Genomic DNA, 15,955 nt, shown 5'->3' on the forward strand with positions numbered 1-15,955 from the left:
AGCTTGTAGTTATGAGAACACACCAATAAAAAGATTTAGCTTGCTTCTTCCCTGACACAGCTATTATCTCTGATCCATAATTGTATTTTCAAAAGTGTCTCAATATTGTAGTGTCCAACTTAGAACTATTGGGCCCTTTGATATTGATATTTAACAAATGTGAAACACTGAATGAGGACTAGAAAGAAAGCTAATGATGTTTCAATATTTTAAAAGGGTAGTAATAAGGATCAAGTTAGACTGACATTGTTCCTGGACAAAATCAAGGATTTAGAAAGAATAATAATATTTTTTCTTTGACTTTTAGTTTCTGAGCCTTGAGAGAACACCTGAGTTTACATTCTGTCATGTTTGGGCAGGGCCAGTCTTGGGGAATATGATGCCCTTGCTGGGCAAACTTGGGTTTTGGTGTTCCTGACCTCTGTGGGCATAGTATCACTCATTTCCCCTGGCATCCATGGGTTTCCCAACTCTTGCACCCCCATCCTGTGCTCCTTTTACTACTAACCCCTGCATTGTGCCCACTTTGCCCCTAACTGCTGCCCAGTGACCCCCTTCATCCCAACCCCTGCACTTTTCTGCCACCTCTGTCCCCAACCCTGCACTTCCGGCATGTCCTGCCACTCTGCCCCTCTTCCCAGTACCCTCCACCCCCTTTGCCCAGCAACACCCATACCCCATTGCCCCTCGCCCTTTGGCAGTGGTGCCCTGGGCATGGGCCCAATTTGCCCTGCCCTAAGGCCGACTATGCGTTTGGGTGACATTTCTCAACTGTAAAAGCTAGAAATGTACTTTAAAAAATTCTCACATAACCACTTGATTTCAGAAACTGGAGGTTTAAGAGCCCCAGTTATTGTGAAAGCCCTGTTAAATCTGTGAGAGTTAGCAACACTTTGAATGGGTACACATGGCATATTCTACATCTGGACTAGTCCCATCCCATCATATATATAGTAGCCCAATGTCTGGGAGTCTGTAACGCTGAAATACTGGCTGTTCCTTCTGGGGGGCGCTGTTGCCTGAAATGCTGGCTGTTTCCTCTGGGCAGCCTGTGCTGCATGGGGAGTGCGGGGCCTAAACGGTCGCTTGCGCTGCTTGCTCCCCCGTGGTGGCCCGGCCGAGCAGCACAGAGGTCAGCCGAATGCCACAGTGGGAGGAGAAGGGGGGTAGGGCGGTGACTTGCGGCGTGACAGCGGCTCCAGGCTCCGCCCCCTGGCTGTGAATGTCACTGCCCCTGCCCCCTTCGCCTCCTGCCGTGGCGTTCGGCTGACTGCACTACTCAGCCAGGCCGCCGCGTGGGAGCAAGTGGCGCAAGTGACCATTTGAGCTCCACACCCGTCATGCAGCACGGAGAGTGTGGCACCCAAATGGCCATTTGGACTCCGCGGTCCCCCGAGTGAGAGGCAGGAGGGGGAGGAGAAGAGAAAGAGAGGGAGGGAGGCAGTAGGAGGAGGAGGAAAGAGAGAGAGAGTTGGAGCGAGAGACCGGAGGCTCAGGAGAGAAGGCCGACATGGAGGAGAGACCTGAAAATCCCGTCTTATGACGGGCTAATTGGCTAGTAGTAATTATAGTCCCCTATACCAGTACAGTAGTTCTGGGGTGATCTCAGAAATCAGTCTCCTCAAATCAATGCATATGGTATTACCACAGCACACAAAGCCTAATTGTGGGCAGGGCTGATGACAGAGTGCCAGGCCCTTGGGCAACCCAGGCCTGGCTATTTTCCCAGCTAGACCTTCGGTGCTGCCCATCCCTAGGATTGCCAGGTGTCTGGTATTCACCCGGACAGTCCGGTATTTGAAGGCTCTGTCTGGTAAAAAAACAGGAAATACCGGACATGTGAAATGGCTGGTATTTCCTGTTTCCCTCAGACGGAAGCCTGGTGGGGGCAATTTTTCCCTGCCGTGTCTGGCTGGGGCGGGGTAGTGAGGAGCGTGGCAGAGTCGTAGTGAAGGGGAGCAGGAGGGGGCACTTGTCGGGTGCCACGCTAGGGGGGTGCCGGACTGGGATGGAAGCGGAGTGCACGCTGCTCTGGCCCATGTGACCAGCAGAGACCCAGGAGCTGGCCACATGATGCCTCCCACACACTGTGAGCCGAGGCAGCCGGGCCAGGCAGCAGGAGCAGCAACTTTAAAAGTAAGATTAACATACCCGGCCGTCCCGTTCCTCTGGAGCCTGGCTCTGCAGGGGGCAGGAGGTGATTTGATTGGGGCAGGGAGCTCCTGGTGCTGGGGATGCCTGACCTGGGGCGGGAGGGGGGGGGGTGAGTGCACTGGGATGGGGAATGTTGCAGGGGGCCTGGCTCTGAGGAAGGGGTGAGTGCATTGGGATGGGGGATACTGCTGGGGGGTTTGGGTCTGAGGCAGAAGTGAGTGCATTGGGATGGCGGGGTGCTAGGGGGGCCTGGCTCAGGGGGAGGGGGTAGGTGCATTGGGGGTTAGTGTGTGGCCCCAAACTGGAGGGAGTGGTGCAACTTTTGCTTAACAACTTTGGTCTCACCCCCTTTTTTTTCCTCTACAGAATTTTTTTCCGGTGTTTTTTTTGGGGGGGGGAGGGGCAGTGTTCGGTATTTTTTGTTAAGCCATCTGGCAACCTTACCCATCCCATGCTGACAAGGATTCTAGTGGTGACTTAAAAGGCCTAGGGCTCCGGATGCAGTAGCAGCATTTGGGAGCTCCAAACCCTTTTAAATTGGAGGGACCCAGCACAGCTACCCTTTTCCCCCCACCTTCTCCCCATTTTCCCCTGCCACAGACCCCAGTCAGTGGTTGAGGGTAAGTCTAAGGAAGCTGTGAACAGCTTGTGATCTTTAGAAAAAAGCATGACAAGCTTTCTACCCTAATGATCAGTGAACATTTATTTACATTTTTAAGGCTATGTTCAGGGCTTTGAAACCAGAAGTCAAAGAACTTCCCTCCCCCAAATTATTTTTTCTAAATCCTATTATTTTTAGCTAGTTTTATGCTTTTGGGATAATGATTTTTTAATGCTTGGAACTGGCAATGCAGCATGTAATCACGGAATAGTGTCAAAAATATCAAGGAAGCTAAGGAAGGAGTAGAGGACCTGAGATATAATCAGGAAAAGATTGTTAGGGAATATAATAAGAATGCTTTCCATGCAGTGGAGAGGTTGGAAACTGGAGTGGAGTGGATCAAATATATGAATTACATGGACAAAAAACTCAGGGCTCCATTCTGCTGCAGGATAGGGTCATTAGCTTAGCATTACAATCACATATAAAGTGAGGAAGTGGATCGAGCAGATATTCTGTACAAAATGTCTGAAGATTATTACTTGCACTCCAAAGTAAAAAATATCACATTTAAGCACCATGTCTCCAACATTTACAATCAGTGGATTAAATATGTGGTGAATTTGGATATAGACCTCAAGTATTCTCAAAAGTCTATTAGAATAAAAATGATGTAAAAGGAATGATTATAACAGAATTGTAGAGAAGATTACCAGTGATGAGATGGGAGAAGGCAATACGTTATTACATGATAAGCACAATTTTGTTTACTGTTGCTCATGTGCAGGGTTGCCAGACTCTGCTGGTTTCCATCCACATAAGGTTTTTCCTAATTGTGTTATTAAAGTGACACGAATGTAAAGCCAGGGCTCATGAAGTGAGATGTGTGCTGATTGCACACAACATTGACTTTAAGAGCTATGTGCTCCCTCTGCATCCAGTGCTGCTAGGCTATGTCTACACTGGCAGCTCCTTGCGCAAGAACTCCTTTGCGGAAGAGTTCTTCCGCAAAAAGTCTTCCACAAGAGCGCGTCTACACTGGCATGTGCTTTTGTGCAAGAGCATCCATGGCAGTGTAGACGCTGTCTTGCGCAAGAAAGTTCTGATGGCCATTTTCACCATAGGGGCTTCTTGTGCAAGAAATTCATGTTGCCTGTCTACACTGGCTTCTTCTGGAAGAGCTCTTGCACAAGAGGGCTTCTTCCTGAGAGGGAGCGTCAGAGTTTTCATGCAAGAAGCCCTGATTTACTACAGTACAACGTCAGTTTACTTGCGCAAGAACGTGCAGCCAGTGTAGACAGATGGCATGTTTTGCGCAAGAGCAGCCATTTTCGCTCCAGTGTAGACATAACCCTAGAGTTTAGTTGGCACACTCGGCAAATTCTAGGTACTCAAACACAGTTAGCAAAACTACCCAATCCTGGGGGACCATTCTGGTTATGACAAACTTTTGGCCCACTGAGATGAAGGAAGGTCACTCATGTAGTCCATATTCTAGCCTAGGTAGCCGATTGCCGATCTGGAGTATTGCATGAGATATTCTGGGGGAGTTATGTACAGAGAGAGATAGAATAATAGGCCCTATTATTTTTGTGCTGTTGATTAGGTTTAATCACAATATCAAAGGCAAAAAATCACTTTTATAGTCTCTCTAGTTATGGACAAACATTAAGCTAAATTGTAGGGAATTTGTTTTTTTCTATCATTGCATTTTAGCATGAAATCAAAGCACACAGTAAGTTAAGTCTGATTTTCATTTAATTTTACAACACTAATCCCTGTGGATGTTAGTGTCCCCTAGGGCCTGGTCCTTCAATTGGTTCTGTGCAGTCACTTACTTGGATGGGGCTTTGTGTAGGAATAAAGGTTAGCCTACAGAAACCCAGTTGTAGAACTGGATGCTTTTTTTGAACTATAAGTTTTCCTAGGTCATTTCCTAGGTCACCTCTAAATCCCCATGCAGCAGATAAAGTGTTTGCTCTACATTGAAAAAGCAGCATATTAATGTAATGCCTCTCACCGTAAGAAACCAGAGAACTTTACGAAGATTTGTACATAGGGTTGCCAGGTGTCCGGTTTTGAACCAGACAGTCCAGTATTTGAGCTTTTTGTTCTGGAAACAAATTGAGAAAATATAAATGTCTGGTATTTTCTAGATAAGATGTAATGTAGATTGTGATGTAATGTCAAATGTATCCGGTATTTTTGTTGAAACCATCTGGCAACTCTATTTGTAAAGGAATTGTTTCATTTGAACCGTAACAATGGTTTAATGAAGACACTGCACTAAACAGCAGTTTCAACCAGAAAGTGAAGGATGCACATTCAGATTGAAATGGCAAGGGAAATGTAAGTAGGCAGAATAATTATCCAAACTGGAATTTGACCAAGATGTTGCTATTCTTGTGATAAGCATCATGGGATCTTTAATGATAAATAACTATCGGGACCTCTGTATTAATTCTCATTAAAATGATAGCAACTCACTCCTTTTCATAGTCCCCTCATAGTACCGTTTTGGTGCATTCCTTACTCATAAGAGTTAGGAGCCACCCTGAAATTTTATTGAAAATCTCTAATCTAAGAACTAACATTTTTGAGATCAAAGACCAAGTGGGTTTAAATCCGTGATGGGCAATCTAGACTAGTGAGTGAGCTGCATGTGTGGTCCTACATTTCAGAGGGCTGCAAGATTGTTGTAACAAAGATGGTCTCCTGGGATAAGGTAGTTTTGCTAACTGTGCCTGAATACCTAGAATTTGTGGGGTTGTGCCAATTGAACCATAGCAGCATTTTGATTGAATGCAGAGGGAGCGCGCGGCTCTCACAGTCAATGTTGTGGGCAAGCAACACGCATCCCACTTCACGTCCTTGCTTTCTGTGGATGTCACTTTAGTAATACAAGTAAGAAAAAACCTACACCGATGAAAGCTAGCAAAATATGGCAATCTTGCACATGGGCAACAGTAAATAAAATATCTTGTGGGCCACACATAGAACCCTAATGGTCCGCATACAGCCCACAGGCCACCAGTGGCCCAACACTGGCTTAAATGATAAATGGGTAACTTACATCCAAACTGCTGGACTGAAAATAACAATGTAATGTTGAAAAAAACCCTGAAGATGTAACTGGAAGTCAAGGATCAAATGAAAACTATCATGCCAAAAAGTAGAAGCTGTGTCTAAAGTCCAAAGATTAAAAACAAAAACCATCTAGCTAACAACAGAAAAGGAAAAAGCAAAAGATTTCTCAGAAGCAGCTAGTATAACATTTGATTGAAGTTACTAAATGAATTGAATGTTTTTACAGCAGGAGAGAATCTAAGCATGCATATTCATTAGGTTGTGAACTCAAATACAAAGAAAAAGAGGAGTCTTGAGAACCTGAAATGTGATTAGGTGGAGATGTTTATGAAAGGAACTAGTACTTTCTGAATGTAGGGGAACAGGGAAGGATTTAGCAGTTCTTGTAATACACTGACTGAAATTAAGCTAGGCTAGAAAAAAACTGTACATTATATCTTGTCAATCAAGATTACAATTTCCAATTAGAATAATTTCAGATTGGGACTGAAAATTCTTTCATTATTCTAAAAATAAAGTGAACTAAAATAGCAGAGAGATTAAAAAATAAATTCCAGATGTGCCATAAGGCAAAGATAATGAAAAGAATGAGATTTACAATAATCATATTTCCGCTTGAAATAGTAGGGAAAGGATTATTCTTGTGTTAATGAAGATGTCTTCTTCATGATTATTCCCGTCATCATAAATTACTGTAGTAAAATGAATACCATCCAATGCATTTCAAATTTATAACAGCACACTTCATATAAACACCAGCACAAAAAGTTCTATAGTATTAGAGAGCATAAAATATATTACATAAATTGCCAAACACAGATGTATAGAAGCATTGGCCAAATGCTACTAGTGATGTGGTAATGTAAATGTGTAAATGGTTAACTGATGAGCCTGGGTTCATTGGTTAACCTACATGGTTATATCCATGCCCCTCCCCATCCCGCACTGGTGCCTCAGATGCAACCTCTGATGTGGCACTGATGCAGCTACACTGTTCTAGTTCTTAATGAAGATGCTTTAAGTGGATGGGAGAGAGCTTTTCCTGTCAGTTTAGTTAATCCACCTTCACAAGAGGCAGCAGCTATGTCAGCAAGTGAAGCTCTTCCACCTACATAGCACTGTCTATTCCGGCACGTAGGTCAGTACAACTATGTCACTCAGGGGTATGGAACTGAAGTAATTCTGTAATACACACCAGGGCAACGTTACAGAGCCAGCTGAGAACCAGGCATAATATCCAGTCTGTCTGACTCATGAAAGACCTCCCTCCTTCAGCCTCTGCTTGAACCAAAGCTGATCAGAACGAAGACTTACAAAAAGCAATGAAAAGGCAGGGGAAGACACGCCTAAGCCCCTCAGGACAAGGGTGACAGAATTAAGGAAAGACTCCAGCCTTATTTGCATTAAAGATGGGACAGGGAGGTATCGCCATTAGCAGGGCTTGACAAAAGGCGGTGAAACCTACTCGCCTGCCCCACACTGTGCATGTGCAAGACCCGCATTGCTCATGCGCACACCACCAGTGAATGGAGTGACTGGCTGAAATCTACTCACCACGGGTGAGTAGATTCAGTGATTTGTCGAGCCCTGGCCATTAGCATACAGAATGGAGGTCAGAGATTACAAGGCACTGAACTCTGGTACATAGAAAGCAGGAAAACATTGCCTGATGGGAAAATTTCTGCTTCAGAAGCTAATGAACCCACACCTGCACACACCCAGGCCAGTAATTATCAGGCCAATTTTAGAAAAAAAACCTCTATTTGTATCCAAAATACTTAAGCTGCCTAATTGCATTATGAGCTCCCTGGAAGTAACAGGACCCATAGCCAGGAACTAGCAGTTCCTATTGTCTAGCCTAAACAAAACAATTTTGGAATGCTCCCTTGAACCATCTGTTTACCATAAACAAATCTAATATCCCTTCTTGAACCATTGTTGTTTCCCTACAAAATTCCTTGCCCATGCTCAAGTAAAGTCTTCTGATGCCTGGATCTAAATTTCTGTATCAGTTCCATCAGGACTTCATCTTCTACTGACGTATCATGCTAGGGGCTCTGCTCTGACTGTCTCCAACACTCTGGACCCCGAACTACCACCTCCACCTGAGAACCCCGATTGATTCAAGCTTCACAGAGTGGTGAGATCTGTCTCTCTCTCTCAGTATAGTCTCCTGACTGTCTTACGTGATCAGTTATGGTTTGCTAGTCCTAATTTTGTAATCAGATTTAAATTAGATTTAATATTGCAACTCTTTTGTTTCTTTGGCTCCCTTTGTATGGTTACTACCTTGAAATAACTTTCATAGTTAAGCTGGTTGCTTCTCTGTCTCTCTCCTTCCTCTATATGGAGTGTTGTTTTTGGCTTCCCCATTCATTTGCAACAATTCTCCTTGAACCTAAGCTAAAGATTTTGTGGTGCCCAAAAATCCTGTGGGGTTTGTTCATCAAGTGATTAATAGCAGAATGGCTGTGGTGTGAAAATTATGATAGAAAAATGTTGAACCTGGGAACGTATGAGGTTGGCAGCTTAAAGTGCTATTTAAACACAGCTCACTGAGTCCAAAGGCACATGAGAGTCACAGCTTGGCAATGCTGTGAAACTCAGCCTATTACATTCAGGGACCTATAAGGAGTCAACTTGTGAGTGTTGATTAACTAGTCCTCTCAGACATGCTCTGTTAGTGGGTGACAGTGTGTTTGTTCATCTCATTCTAGCGTGGAGAGAACCCAGCACTGAGGAATCTAGATCCTACAGGATAGCTCCATTGGGAGGGAACTGGAAGAAGGGAGAATACAAGTAATATAAGCAGCATATTGATAGAATTATCAACCCTCCCACCCCAGAAGAGTAATGCTAATAAATAAGCATACCCCAAAGTAATGGGCAAATCTGGTAACAGAGTCAGAATCCTGGTTTAGATAGCTATTAATTGTATAAAATAAAGGTCTTATACCATGAGGAGAAAGACCTAAAAAGACCTAATGACCTACTAAAATATATTTCTCAAATATTATATATAAAACTCAGAGTACTCTGTCACACAAGGTCTGTCGATAGTTTATGATTTTGGGAAAGGTTGTTTGCACCACATGTGCCGCTTTCACTACTCAATTTGTATTACAGTTTTTCAACAAAACATGGGGGGCCCTGACGTCTCTGCTGTGCCTTTGTTTTGAACATAGCATGTCTTAAGACAAACTAGATTAGGCTTATCCTCTCTTATCCCCTGTATTTATAAGCAGCATTCCAAGTAGGTAACAAAGGAGAGATTAATATATGTCAATAACTAAGGAACAGAAAACATGCATACAAGAAAAACAGAATGTAATCTCAGAATAAAAAATAAATCTACATGTTACCCTAATCCACACTAATTACAGGAGAGTTGCATTCTCCCTCCACCAGCACTTCCAGCTGCCCTGGAAACCAAGGACTGTTCAGCTTTTGCGCAGTCAACTGACCTTCAGATCAGCTCTTCTATAAAATATGTTCCTGTGACTGGGATTATTCAAGAATTTTTAGATACACAGATTACTAATTTCTTCCTTTTCTGTCTGTTCCAGTGGTCCCCAACCTTTTGGGGCTGCCAGGTGCCCAGGGGCGGGGATGCGCATGCACTGCACGCCCAGGGTGGCACCGTGCATGCGCAGGGAGCCCAGAGTGCAAAAATGGCACGGGCTGGCCCTGGTCACTAGGTGGGCGCACATAAATGCCCCAGCGGGCGCCATGGCACCCGTGGGCACCGCGTTGGGGACTACTGGTCTGATCCAATGCCCACTGAAGTGATAGCAAGTCTCCCAAGGATTTCAATGATGCAGGATCCAACCCTTAGCTTTCCTTCTGGGTTAAGGGCAAAAATGTGTAGTATCCCTTTAATGTCTATCGACTTAGATTCTAGTACTGTTCTGACAGTATTTGAAATCTTTGCACAATTTAAATTAAACAGAAGTAATCTCAGATTCTGTCTTCATTCTACTGTCTTGGGAAGGAAGCTGGTCTAGTAGTCAGGAAACTAGACTACAAGTCAGGCTATGTTCTCTTCCTGGTTCTTCCAGTGAGATCTTATCTGACTTTGAATAAGTCAGTTATCTGTTTCCATATCCAGCCGTTGATTGTCTTGTTTATGTTGCAGGCTCTCAGGGGAAGTATATCACACTATTTGTTTGTACAGTATTTTGCATGTTGAGGATCAGGGAAGATGGGCTAGATCCTCTTTGTGTGTAATATAAAAAATAATAAAGTCAGTGAAAAATATTGATGGTGTGTTTCCTGCAGGGTATGTGCACGGTGTGCTTTTACAGGTCAAAAATCAGAACCTTAAATTCAGCTAATAAATCCACAATAATATCTAGAAAACCCAATAAAACAAAAATACGGGTCCCAGAAACAAATGTTTTGCTTTCCTTTGATAGTCCTTTAGCTGTAATTAACAAAGTAACTATAATTCCATCAGTGGTTAAACTGTTCATGATGCCAATGCACAAAATATGTTTTTGATTGATAAGGGGCTAGAGAATTTTGACATATTATTATATTAAGCAACTGAGCTAATTTCAAGGTCCCCCCAAATCCATTATGGAATCTCCTTCCCCTGAAAACTAGTTATTCCTGTATGGATTTGCAGAGAATTCACTGAGTAATTGTATTTCCAACTTCTCAAAGGTATCACAAAAAATGGGAAGTAAAATCAATAAAGAACTATTGAAGAATTACTTAATAATATCCTTTTAACTTTATGCACCATATTTCACGTTGCCCCATGTCAATACTTCTGAAGGAATCCCTGCCTGCACCCCTAGCTGTACAATGCAAAAGCTCATGCAGTAAAACCCAGAAAGACTCTGATGCAGAAAGGGGAGATACAGCTGCTACTTGAGATATATTTACCCTGCAGTGGAAACCTGGAGTTACATGGGACAATCTTTTGCAAACGTAATTTCTCAGAAGACATAACTGGTCCATTTTCTTGTGTGATTTTCAAAGGTGCAGTAGGATGATTTTCAGTTTACCTGCACATAGCAGTCATTTCCACCACAAGTCTTACACGTATATTTTCCTTTGCTCTGATGAGAGCTGAACATATGCATCACTTTCTAATACATGATGCACTTCCCTTTGCAGCTAACAATGGAAACGAATCCCAACAGTACTAGGGTTGCCAGATGGTCTCCCAAAAAATACCAAACACACAGGCTAAAAATTTGTCAAAAAAAAAAAAAAAACAACCCACCCACACTGAACACACATCCTGTGTGGCTACTACCAAGAGCCACCAAGCTGGGAACAAAGGGGTAGGCAGCAGAACCTGCTCTGCAAAGCAGCCACCTGCTACCCAAAGCAGAGAGAGGCAGACCCCAGGGCAACACAATGGCAGGGTGGGGGGGGGGGGGGGACCATGGGTAGGAAGGTGACTCCCCCATAGCCAAGTCTTTGACTGTCCCAGTGGGAAGAAGCAGAAATTCCACCCCAGTCAGTTTTGGCTGAGAGCCCATAAAAGGCACCTAAATGCAACTACAAAGCACCTGCGGCCTTCTCTCCTAGACTACAGTGCCACAACGTGCTTGAACAGCGCTCAGGAGCAGGGACAGGGCTTCTCCTCCCCAAGGCGTCACTCCTCCTCAGACGCAATCAGCTTTGGGCTCCCAGCGCCAACTGTGCCTCACCTCCCAGTCACTCTCCCCGCCCGACTTCTGCACGCAACCAGAGGCTCTGCCTCCCAGCCTGGGACTCCCTCTGGTTGTGTGCAGAAGCCGGGTGGGGGTGGGAGGAGTGGCTGGAACTCCAGCCACTCCCCCTGCCTGGCTTCTGCACACAACCACAGGGAGTGGGGCTGCAATCGGTGCTGGGAGCCTGTGGTTGTGTGCAGAAGGCGGGCGAGGGCAGTGGCTGGGATTCCCAGCCACTCCCCCCGCCCCTGCCAGGCTTTTGCATGCTACCACAGGCTCCCAGCGCCGCTTGTGGGCCCGCCTCCCAGCCACTCCTCCTGCCCCCGCCAGGTTTCTGTCTGGCACCCAGCCAGAAAAACAGAAAATACCGGACATTGCACAGTTTTTTTTACCTGACAGAGGGTGCAAAAACTGGACTGTCTGGTAGAATACCGGACACCTGGCAACCCTAAACAGTACCCAATATATATAAAAGAGAAACCTCAGGAATAGCAAATGCTAAGAATCCACTGGACCCACATTCTATTTCCTCAGCTTCCAGAGCTGGTAGTTTTACAGGGAGGAGTTTCAGCCTTCACTAGTAGCCTCATCAAGTTGTTTCTTGCTTTCTTGGGCTCACTTGTGAGCTCAGATGCTAGGGTAGGTCTTCCTGTGCACTGAATGAGGTAAGGGTCTTGTGGAAAAAATAGCATTTGATCATTGTTATGTCGCACCCCCATAATCTATATGGAAAGATGCTTTTGAATATGAATATGCCTAACTCAAATATTCTTTAGGTAAAATAATTAATGTAAAATATTTTAACATTATAATCTGCAGAATGTGCATATTCTATTTGTGTGCATGTATCATTCCTGTATTTGAAGTTAGAAATATGACGCATAGAGATGTGTAAAGTTAACCAGTTAATGGATGAGATGGATTTATCTGGGGTTTTGGTCCAACGCAGGCTGTGCACCTGGCTGCTGTGTCAAGTCCCTTTGCTTGACCCTTCCCAGAGCTGAGGTGATTTCAGTGTCTGTGTCGCTCTGCTCTGGGTTGTGATCTCAACTCATTACCGACTCTGGGGGAAACCAGAATTTCTGGCCCAGCAGGTTGGAGTGATGGGATGCTCCAGAGGGCAGGTAGGCAGACTTAGTGGTATAATCAGCGCATAAGGTGACAGTCTCAATGGGATCTTTGTGACTAAACCCAGCACAGTAATATAATTAAAGGGTGTTCTGTAATATATGTGCATAAGGGAGCTGAATTATCTATTTGTAGGAACCTTAAATACGGCACTCTCTATCTCTTGAGAGGCTTGACCTTGCAACTTAGTTAATTCAAAAGAATGTAGTTTCTGTATAATCTCTCAATACTTCATAATGTATAGGATCAACTTGCTGGACACCATTTGGAACTATGTATTACCTGAGTCAATGAAAACACCATAAGGGCATAGGGGTGCATTGCAGTAGATCCCATTGCCTGAATGAGATCTAAATGTGTAAATCCGCATGGACTTGTGGTAAACCTGTGGTTACTTCCATAAAATTAATTTAAAATAATGAAAAATAGGAAAAATTCAACAAACAAATTATTTGCTGGGAATTATTAGCTTAGTACTCCAATTTGTTGTTTAAGAGTACAGAAATTCTAGTAATTGTCACCCTCATTCAAAATTAAAGTAGTCTTAATTTTGACTGTAGTTTAATTCATTTCCGGAGTGTATGAAGGACAAGTCTACACTACAAAATTAAGTCAATCTATGTTACATTGATTTTCAGCTAATGTAGTAATTAAACTGCTTTTATATGTCCACACCTGTGTTGGTGGTGTTCATCCTTACTAGGAGCACGTCTTCACTACCTCCTGGATTGATGGGCAGCAATTGATCCATTGGAGGGGGGGGGGTCAATTTATCGTGTCTAATGGACCGCTGAGTGCTATCATGTTGACTCTGGTACTCCATCAGAATGAGAAGCATAGCTGGAGTTGACAAGAGATTGTCAGCTGTTGATTTACTATGGTGATGATTCCATAGTGGGTCTAAATACATCAACTTCAGCTACAATATTCATGTAGCTGAAGTTGCGTAAATTAATTCGACAGCCCATGGTAGTGTAGACTCAGTGTGGATCATTATGGGACAGACTTTGAAAGGCAGTAATATTTAATGTATGCAATGCATTGTCTGCACTTGAACTGTGTCGACCTAACTACATTGACTTAAGCTCTATGCTTCTCAACTTAATTCTGTAGTATAGATCAGGGGTCACCTAAACCAAATTAAGGCTATTTTAATTCCGAATTACAGAGTCCACACAAAAATTTAATGTGGATTAACTACACCATGTCAAATTTACATCTCTCAGTTAATCTGCATTTTTTTTTCTGGATGTTCTTGCATAGCAAATCCTTTATGATTGAAAGGAGCTGTGATTGTGTGTTACTTTTATATTTACTTAACTAATAATTATTTAGACACCGATCATTCTCAGGTATGGGTCAGTTTAATGAGATGCTTAACTACAATAATTCTTGGTCATATGCTCAGGGTTCAACAGATTAACATCTGAATTGTGGTATAGCTTTTCCCTTTGGGCAACTGGCAGTGATATTCATGTTTGTAAGTCTTCCTCTGAGGCATGGGACAATGCAGTAGATGGGTCTCACACAATCAATTTCTTGTCACTGCAGAGCAGTGGGTACTGGTGAACTTAATCATGCCTATCTTTTTCTCTTTTTATTCATCTTTCTACTAGCTATTGTATCTTTCACAGTACAGCAAAAATAGGGGTGTGGCTGGAAATGTTGGGTCCTTTACTAAAAATCCAACAGAGAATATACCTGCATATTTGTTGAAAAACTCTGTACTTGCCAACAAGGCCATGGTAGGAAACTGCGCTGGAGGTACATTTCAACTACAAATACTAAAAACCTATTACATCTTACAACCCCAACCAGAGTTGTGGTTAAGCAGCACATTAGCACAGATCCTCAAAGGTATTTAGGCATCCAACCAATGGGAATTAGGCATCTAAATGCCTTTCAGGATCTGGGCCTTTGAGTTTTAACAGTCCTGGCAAGAATTATTTAGCTTTAAAGTTTCCCTCCTGCGAAGTCAGTTATAGCATTTCCAGAGAGCACAGGGGCTTGAGATGACAAGACAGCACTTGCTGGATGAGGGAAGTACTTGGCCTTCAGACTGGTTCCTGGCCAATATGCAATAAACAACCAGGTGCCCTATCATGTATTATTCCTCACAAGGCACCTTTACAGATGGTCAAAAGTTAGAATTTCTATTCTGCAGGAAATGTCAGTATTTCAAAATTATTTTTCACCCTGAATCAAAATGATTAGTTGAAATTTCCATCCTGAAGTATTAATTTCGGAAATGTCAAAATGATCTTATTGAAATAATAAGGTTGAAATATCTTGTTATATCTGGATTGTTTAATTACATTTTAGAGTTGGCTATCATATCATATTAACAAATCAAAATGATCGATTCAAAACACGTCATCCTTATTGAAACTAAATATTTCACCCTTAGCTAACTGAAAATGTTTGGATAACTTCCCCATCTACAATTTTGACAAAATCCTGTGAAATGTTTCTATTTCCTTGAGTCAGCATTTTCTAGTGGAAAACTTTCAGCTTGTTTTTTTGCTGTCGGGTTTGGTTTGTGGTTTGTTGTTGTTGTTTTTGCCCAGCTCTAAGTAATATATCTTATAAAATAAAAGTAAGAGGGAAGGAGTCTGACTAATGAAATCATAGTATTTGCATCCAACTTCACAGTTCAGGATCAGGACTTATTATCCTGTTCTTACATAAATGTAGGAACGTTCTCCCAATAACACAATTTCAGGAAGTGCAGTTGTCCTAGATAACCACACTTCTGGGATGGTTGATGACACTTGGCAATTGGCCTAATGCTCTGCAGCATGTCATTATCCAGAATAACTAGATAACTTATGTTATCACTTGCATGCCATACATTAGGAGGGCATGGGAATCTCTAATTTATAGGTAATGTATCTAGATTACAGTGTGACAAGCATATGTCTCTTTGCAATTTAGGGTGAAAATACAATAGGGAAAGTTCTTCTGCTGGGATTTCCAGCTGGTGCCTTAATGGAATTTCAGGCAAAGAGAGTTTTAAGTGGTGCCTTGTGTCCTCAGAGAGTTCACTGACACTAGGAGAACCCTCCTCACATGAGCAGTAGACTCAAATGACAAAAAGTGCATGAATTTCCTTATGCATAAATAAAGCGGCAATAAAAGTCACTGATTTGTCATCTTTATAAACACAGCAGTATTTACAATTGCAGGGGAGAAACATCTGCCTCCTCCTCAGGGTTTTGAAAGAGGCAATTGAAAAAATTGCAACAGTAAGGCCATCTACAACTTGGGTAAACACCCGTTGCTTTTTGTTGTTTACCACATCTGACATGTCTTAATC

Source organism: Pelodiscus sinensis, chromosome 2, assembly GCF_049634645.1.
Source record: "Pelodiscus sinensis isolate JC-2024 chromosome 2, ASM4963464v1, whole genome shotgun sequence".
Lineage (NCBI taxonomy): Eukaryota > Metazoa > Chordata > Testudines > Trionychidae > Pelodiscus > Pelodiscus sinensis.